Source organism: Dromiciops gliroides, chromosome 4 (genome assembly GCF_019393635.1).
Source record: "Dromiciops gliroides isolate mDroGli1 chromosome 4, mDroGli1.pri, whole genome shotgun sequence".
Taxonomy (NCBI): Eukaryota; Metazoa; Chordata; class Mammalia; order Microbiotheria; family Microbiotheriidae; genus Dromiciops; species Dromiciops gliroides.
The window spans coordinates 394,067,329-394,076,297 of NC_057864.1; the positions used below are offsets into that span (position 1 = coordinate 394,067,329).

General features: G+C 36.7%; 1 pseudogene; it reads right to left on the reverse strand.

Annotated features, from left to right (window-relative positions):
• Window positions 1–2,797: 2,797 nt before the first annotated feature.
• LOC122725399 lies at window positions 2,798–3,196 on the reverse strand (annotated as a pseudogene).
• Between the last annotated feature and the right edge of the window lie 5,773 nt (window positions 3,197–8,969).

Here is an 8,969-nt window from a genome sequence, read left to right on the forward strand (position 1 = left end):
TCTTGCTTATCTCTGCACCTTTGCAATTGTTGTCGCTGGTACCAGGAATGTTGTCTGTTCTCATCTCCACTTAAAAGGTCCTTACATCCTCAAGAATCAGATCAGGCACTATCTACTTTCTGAAGACATTTCTGACCTACCTGTTAGGTACTTCCCTATCTAAGCTTGATTTATATATATATATATATATATATATATATATATATATATATCTTTTTTTTTTTTTTTTGGTGAGGCAATTGGGGTTAAGTGACTTGTCTGAGACTAGATTTGAACTCAGGTACTCCTGACTCCAGGGCCAATGCTCTATCCACTGCGCCACCTAGCTGCCCCTATATATATTCTTCATCATGTATATGATGCATCTCCTGGTAGAATGTAAATTCCTTGAGAACAAGAATTGTTTTATTGCTGTGATAGTTCCCTTAGGACGTAGCACAGATTTTAAACTACTCAGTTAATTAGGAAGGGCATTAGAAGGGGGAAAGAGGCAGAGAAATATATAAATTAAAACAAAAAAGCTAAATAAGTTCTAACAGCTTGCTGAATAGTAGTATGGAAATTAAAATAGATAATATATTTATGCCAGCATTACATACCTACTGTAAAAGTTCCAAATAAATATTAGACTTAAAGATAAAAAACTCATGTCATAAATAAGTCACAAAATTAGAGAAAAAGGGGAGTATCATAAATGTGGTTGTGGAATAAAAAAAGGAAGAGCAGAGGAGATCACAAAAGAGAAGGATGATAATTTCAATTTAACAAATTTGAAATTGCATTTACAAGAAAAAACTATAAATGTAACAGAGGAAAGGGAGAGAGACAGAGACAGAGTGACAGAGATAGAAAAATGATCAAAGGATGAAAGATTCAGAATTATGTGAAACAAGTCACAAAAAATATCCATATCCTTTATTTTCCCCTTACAATTTGTCTTTAATGTTTTCCTTATATTTCTTCTGGATCTTATTAATTGAATTTTCCATTGAGTTTTGGTCTTTTTGTCACAAATACCTGAAAATCTTTCAGTTCATCAGATGTCTTTTTTTATTATTCGGAATTATACTCAACTTTACTGGAAAAGTCATTTTTGGTCACAACCCTAGCTCTTTTGTTCTTTCAAATATAATGTTCCAAGACCTACATTCTTTTAGTGTAGAAACTGCTAGATCTTGTGAAATCCTGATTGTATCTCTGCAGTACTTAAATTTTTTTTTCTTTTTGCTTGCAATATTTTGACTTTAACTTGAGAGTTTTGAAATGCAGATATGGCATTCTTGCAAGTTTTTCCACAGGATAGCTTTCAAGGTGGTGAATGGTAGATTTTTTTTCTATTTCTACTTGATCTTCTAGAACTTCAGGGCAATTTTCCTTAATAATTTGTTGTATTTTATTCAGATTCCTTTTCTGATCACAACTTTCAGGCCATGCAACAATTCTTATTTTCTCTCCTCAATCAGTTCTCCAGAGCTGTTGTTTTTCTTTCTTTCTTTTTTTGTTTGTTTTTTTTTTTTTGGTGGGGCAATGAGGGTTAAGTGACTTGCTCAGGGTCACACAGCTACTAAGTGTCAAGCGTCTGAGGCTGGATTTGAACTCAAGTCCTCCTGAATCCAGGGCCAGTGCTTTATCCACTGTTCCACCTAGCTGCCCCCAGAGCAGTTGTTTTTCCAGTGATATGTTTCAGATTCTATTCCACCCCCATTCTTTTGATTTTGTTTGAATATTTGTTTGTGTTTCTTCTCTTATTAAGTATTTTATTTCCCCCAATTGCATGTAAAAACAATTTTTTAACATTTGTGTTTGAAACTTTGAGTTCCAAATTCTCTCCCTTCCTCCCTCCCCATTATTAAGAAGGCAAGCAATTTGAAATAGTTTATACATGTGTAGTCATGCAAAACATTTCCATATTACTCATGTACTGAAAGAAAACAGAGAAAAAAATCTCAAGAAAAAATAAAATTAAAAATATGCTTCAATCTGTATTCAGAGAACATTAGTTCTTTCTCTGGGGATGGATAGCATTTTTCATCATAAATCCTTCAGAGCTGTCTTTGATCATTGTGTTGCTGAGAATAGCTAAGCCATTCACAGCTGATCATCTTACAATATTGCTGTTACTTATTACACACTATATTTTACTTTTTATCAGTTCATGTAAGTCTTTCTGGGATTTTCTGAGAGTATCTTGTTCATCATTTTGTTTTGTTTTGTTTTGTTTTGGATATGACCTTTATTGAATTTATCCACCAGAGTGGAAATAAAAGTCTGTACAAAACCAAATGTGTGTTATTATAACTTCTTCATCACAATTAATATCCAAACAGATTTTTAAAAACAATCAACTCAATCAAAACCCACTACTTTAGAATCAATAGCTTCTTTGAAGCCACAGTAACACTTAAATATAGTTAAGACATCAATGCAGAAATTTAGTTGGCTGGAAAGCTAAGTAGGCTTGCAACTTAATCAAAACAGAATTACATGGGCAGCTAGATGGTGCAGTAGATAAAGCACCGGCCCTGGATTCAGAAGTACCTGACTTCAAATCCTGCCTCAGACACTTAACACTTACTAGCTGTGTGACCCCAGGCAAGTCACTTAACCCCAATTCCCTCACCAAAAAAAAAAAAAAAAAAAAAAAAAAAAAGAAAAGAAAAGAAACGAAAAAAATCGAATTACAGAAAGACAAAATAGTGGTTTTCACAGAGATACAGTCTACTGGAAATCACCAACACTGGACAGTTGTTAAAAAGAGTATTTAGAGTACTGAGAGAACATGGAATCCAGGCATCCTTTAAACAGTCTTCTGTTGTCCTTTCTTTCCAATTAGAGATTTATGGATATGTGGAATCACACCACAACCAGCAATTGTTGCCTTTATAAGTGAGTCCAATTAATTCTTCATCCCCATGAATGGCAAGCTGCAAGTGGTGAGGAGTGATGTGCTTCACCTTTAACTCTTTTGATGTTTTTCCTGCCAGCTCAAGAACCTCTGTGGCGAGACACTACTGGATGGCTGCACTGTACAACGGCAGCAGTGGAGCAGTGGCCCCACACATCCGTGGCTCATTGTCACGGACTTCAGATGCCAATGGATAAAGCCTATTGGGGACTGCAAGCCAGCCCTCGGCGAGCTGGAAACTGCCTTTGTCTTGTCCTTTCCAGAGTCCTTCCCCGCCTTCCTGCCAGCCATTTTGAGTTGTGGGTGAAGCTCTGGCACACACGCTCACGACAGAGAACTGACCAAGCAAACACAAGGGCAGAGACCTGGCTAGCTACTGCTCTGGCGCACTGCAATTCAAACTTCCCTGCTCATCATTTCTAATAGCACAATAGTATTTCATCATAATCACATACCACAATTTACTCAGCCATACCCCCCACCCCCAACTGATTGGCATCCCCTCAATTTCCAATTCTTTTCCATCAGAAAAAAAAGCTGCTATAAATATTGTTGTACATAAAGGTAGGTCCTTTTTCTTTTCTTTTCTTTTTAAATCTCTTTTTGGATACAAACGTAAGTAGTAGTTTTGCTAAATCAAAGAGTATGTATGGTTTTATAGCTTTTTAGGCATAATTCCAAATTGCTGTACAAAATGGTAAAATCAGTTCACAACTCTACCACCAATGCATGAATGTCTCTTTTTTTCCCCCACATTCCCTCCAGCATTTATCATTTTCCTCTTCTGTTCTATTAGCCAATCTAATAGGTATGAGGTAGTACCCCAGAATTATTCTGATTTGCATCTCTGTGACAGTGAGTTAGTATATATTTTTAAAATATGACCACAGCTGGCATTGATTACTTCATCTGAAAACTATTCATATATTTTAATCATTTATTAATTGGGTGATGGCTCTTATTTTTATAAAACTGACATAGTTCTCTATATGTTTGAGAAATGAGGCCTTTATCAGAGAAATTTGCTTCAAAATTTTTTTCAAAGTAACTATTGCTAACTGTATTTCACTCCATCCTATTCCTTTCTCCCTCCCCCATTTATTCTATTCTCTCTCCTTTCACCCTGTCCCCTCCCAAAAGTATTTTGTTTCTGACTACCCCCCTTCCCCAATTTGGCTTTATTCTATTACCTATCCCACCCTCTCTTATTCCCTTTCCCTCCCACTTTTCTGGTGGTAATATATATTTTAATAGCCAATTATATATATTTCCATACCCTCTTTGGACCAATTCTGATGGGAATAAGGTTCACTCAATACCTCTCACCTCTCCTATCTTCCCCTCAACACTATAAGCCTTTTCTTGCTTTTTGGTGAGGTAATTTACTGCACTCCACCCTTCCCTTTCCCTTTCTTTCAGTGCATTGCTCTCTCATGCCTTAATGTTATTGTGGCACAGTAGATAAAGCACCGGCCCTGGATTCAGGAAGACCTGAGTTTAAATGCAACCTCAGACACTTAAACACTTACCAGCTTTGTGACCTGGAAAAAAAAAGAATTTCTTATCTTATCAGAGAAAACCTGGAAAGACTTATATGAGCTGATACAAAGTGAAATGTACTGTATATAAATAACAGCAATATTGTAGGATGATCTGCTATGAATGACTTAGTTATTCTCAGCAATTACAATGACCCAAGACAATTCTGAAGACTTATGAAAATGCAATCCATCTACAAAGAAAGAACTGATTGGTATCTGAATACAGATTGAAGAATAATATTTTTGTTCCTTTTACTAAATTTTTTTCTCTCTGTTTTCTTCACAGCCTGACTAATGTGGGGATGTTTCACACGACTCACATGTATAACTTATATTTAAATGTTTGATTTCTAAGGGTTGGGGAGGGAGGAAGAGAATTTAGAACACAAAGTTTTCAAAATTGATGTGAAAATTTTTTTTACATGTAATTTGGGAAAAATTAAATTCTAAAGAAAAAATAAAGAATGCCTAAAAGTCCTCTTTTTCATTAATACCCATTTTTCCTTGCTGAAGGATTATTGTCAGTTTTTCTAGGTAGGTGCTTTCTTGGTTGTTCTCCCAGTCCTTTGCCCTGCAGAATATCATATTCCAAGTCCTCCTATCCTTTAGTGTAGAAGGGCTAAATCTTGTGTGACCCTGACTGTGTCTCCATGGTTATTGAATTGTTTCTTTCTGGCTGCTCACAATATTTCTTCCTTGATCTGGGAGCTCTGGAATTTGGCTATCATATTCCTCGGAGTTTTTTGTTTGGAATCTCTTTCAGGAGGTGATTGGGTGGATCATTTCAGTTTCTATTTTACCCTCCGGTTCTAGAATATTAGGACAATTTTCCTTGATAATTCTCGAAAGATGATATCTGGGGTCTTATTTTTTGATGCTTTCAGGTAGTTCCAGAAGCAGTTGCTGTGCTGCTGCTGGTGACTCAGTGGTTCCCAAGGCCTGCTCCTGGTTTGATGGGGCCTGGTTTGTGCTGGTGCATGCCTGTGCGGATGGACTCCCACTCTTACCCAGGTATACCGAACCGTTCCTCCTGACCTTATAAATTTTTTTTTGGTTAGAAAATTATTTTAACCCTGTCCTTTTGTGGGTCTGCTCCAGAAATTGTCTTATAATATTATTTAAACATATTTGGAGGGGTTTTGGGGAGAGCTCAGGCAAATCTCTGCCGTCCCCTTCACTACCTTGTCTCCAATCCCCTATCTATATCCTTAATCTAGAAATAATACTGATAGACATATAGTCCAAAGAAATTGAAGACAGATAATAAAGGTGCCCCAAGACAGTCATAGCAGAATTATTTATGGTTAAAAATAACATGGAAACAGTCTTGTAGCTGTCATTTGAGGGATAACTAAACAAATCATGGAATATCGATATAATAAATAATATATGTCTATAAGAAACAATAAATATTGAATAATTTTGAGAAGTTTAAAGAGATTCATATAAACAGATTCCAATGAACTTAGAAGATACAAGAAAATCAGGTATGCATAATGACTATAGCAATATAAACAGACATGAAAAGTAACATTACATATTCACAAAGACCAAGCTTGGCCTTGAAGAAGAGGTTAGAAAATTAATTTTCCTCCTTCATTGCAGAGGTGGAGACTATATAAAGTCGCAATATTTCACCTGTTATCAAGATATAATTACTGTCAGATTGTTTTGCTAAACTATTTTCTTGTTATCTTTTAGTGTCGTTCAGTCACAAAGCACTATGAGGAACAAAAAAAGTTTAAAACAACAAAAACATAGTATTTGCCCTTAGGAACTTCACATTCTGATGGGGGAGATAGCATGCACATAAGTAAATCATACATGATATATACCATATAAATAGACAGTAATCTTTTTCGGGGGGGGGGCTAGGCAATGAGGGTTAGTGACTTGCCCCAGGGTCACACATCTAGTAAAATGTCAAGTGTCTGAGGCTAGATTTGAATTCCGGTCATCCTGAATCTAGGGCCGTTGCTTTATCCACTGTGCCACGTAGCTGACCCTGACAGTAATCTAAACTAGAAAGCACTAAAGAGGTGAGGGGAGAAGGGTGGTCTGGGAAAGGTTTCTTGCAGAAGGATTTGAACTTAAGTTGAAGGAAGAGAGGGAAGCTAAGAGGCAGAATTGAGGTAGAAGGGGCATTTCAGCTTGGACAGTCAGGGCAAAGAATGAGTCAGCAGTGTTGTGTGCAAAGAAAACAAGTAAGGCCAGTATAACTGGATTTTAAAGTGTTTACATGTGAGTAAATGTAAAAATATTGATAAGTAGGAAAAGAGTCAAGCTTTGAATAATAAAGAGAGGACTTGTGTAGTGGACTTGGCCATGCCTGATCCCTTAACATGTAGGCACTCCTACCATGCAGATGAGGATGTATCCTCCTTTGAGTGGCTGCACAGCTGGAAAGCCTGTGGAGATGATGCATTCTTAAATCTGGCCAGACTGAAATAGTAGTATTTGCCTAGAACAAATGACACAGAATGAAACAAACACTTCCAAGCCAATTTCTGGGAACCTGGTAAAAAGCAGAAGGAAAATATTCCTCTCTTCTGGTACCAGCACTGGGGCTGAACAATGATCTTTCACCCCCTGGATATAACAGAAAAGAGGGCTGCAGGACAGGAAAAAGCAACTGTTTCAATCTGGTGGATTTTAATATAAGCTTCCTAACTATGCAGCTAATCAAAGGAGGTTTGTTGTCATTCAGTAGTTTTTCAGTCATGCCTGACTCTTCATTACCTCATTTGGAGTTTTCTGCAAAGATGCTGGCAGACGGGAAATGGCTTGCCATTTCCTTCTCCAGCTCATTTTACAGATGAAACGACTTGAAGAAAACAGGGTGAAGTGATTTGTCCAGGCCCAGAGCTATTAAGTGTCTGAGAACAGATTTGACTTCCTGATTCTAGGCTTGTGTGATCTATCCACTGTGTCACTTTGCTACTTAGACAATATTCCCACTCATATGGTAAAGGATACTGAACATCTCCATGTTAGGTGATCTGAGCATGCTCAGACAAGCCCCATTACATTTGTATTTGATGCTGGAGGTATGAAAGACTCAGAGTTTTATTGACCCTGAGCTTAGGAAAATCCCTTTGGCATTGTGTTTTTCATTGGAGTGGGGGAGAAACTTGAATGAAGGAAACAGTGATTTATAGAAGACTATTACAGTAGTCTGGGTGAGAGGTGGTAAGGGCCTGTACTACAGTTTTGGCAGTACAAGTAAGACAAGACATGGAGGAGAGATGTTGTGAAGGTAGGAAGGACAAGATTTGAAAAAATGCTTGAATATTTTGATTAATGTGAGTGAAGAGTCAAGAATAACTGTAAGGTTTGTGAGCCTAGCCAGATTGTGGTGCCTTGAAGTATACTAGGAAGGTTGGGAAAAAGGGAAGGTTTTTGGGGAAAGTGATAATTTCTCTTTGAGACAAATTTTTTATAAGAGAATGGCTCACTGAATATGGGGAGATATGTTGTTCAACAAAAGGTATGAATAAAAAAAACTGAAAAGGGAAAGATATGGGCGAAAATGATCCATATAAATCTTTTGTAACCCATACCTATAGAGTGGCAGTACCACATGGAAAAAACAGCAATATAGAGTATCAATAGTTAAGAAAAGAACAAAACTGAAAACATATGACATCAATTGGACAATGAACAAAATGTGGCTAGTATAAAGGGGTAATTAGTAGTCCAGATACAAGGCAGTAAATTTGACTACAGAGGTGTTACAGTGACTTGGTAGTATATAACTGGTGAATAGAAAAAAAGTCTCTGTATGGATATACCTTGTTTAAATGGAAATGAATAGATAAGATCTAAGATAAGAATAAAGGAATAAAGACATAAGATAAGAATAAAGGAATAAAGGAAGAACATTATACATGAAGAACATACATTCAAGTGAGAAAATCTAGGCATCTAAAAGGGTGAAATGTGGGAGAACCCTTGGGTTAGTGTCAACAAATAGAAACAGAAGCAGTATCACCAGTCTAAACTCAAAACTAGACAGAAGGATGGATTAAACAAGGATTTAGGGAAACAGAACATAAATCTGGCACAGAGGCATGGTATTGCAATGGCAGGGGATTTAAATTTTCCATTCATCTTCTCTGATGGTCTCTCCACCAAAAGTGTACTGACCAACTGAGAAATTCATTGCTTGCCTTAGTAAGAATTTATTTATTTTTCAAAAAAATTAAATAAATGGCAAGGGAAAATCTTTATTCTAGACATTATTTTAACAACAACCAGGTTGCTGAAGGAGAGATGAAAGGAAACTTGGGGTAGGTCAATTTTTCCTTCTTAGCGTTCATATAGAGATGGGGGGGATGTGGGTACTGTGACAGTGCACCTACATTTAGAGAAGTGTTTTCAGCTGTTTATTTGAAAGATCAGTAGAATCCAGTGGACTAAAATTCTGTAGGAAAAGATGATTCCAAAAAGAAAGGAGATATTCAACAATTAAATTCTGAAAACATGGATAGATAATTCTGATGAGAAGGAAAAGGGGAAGAAGA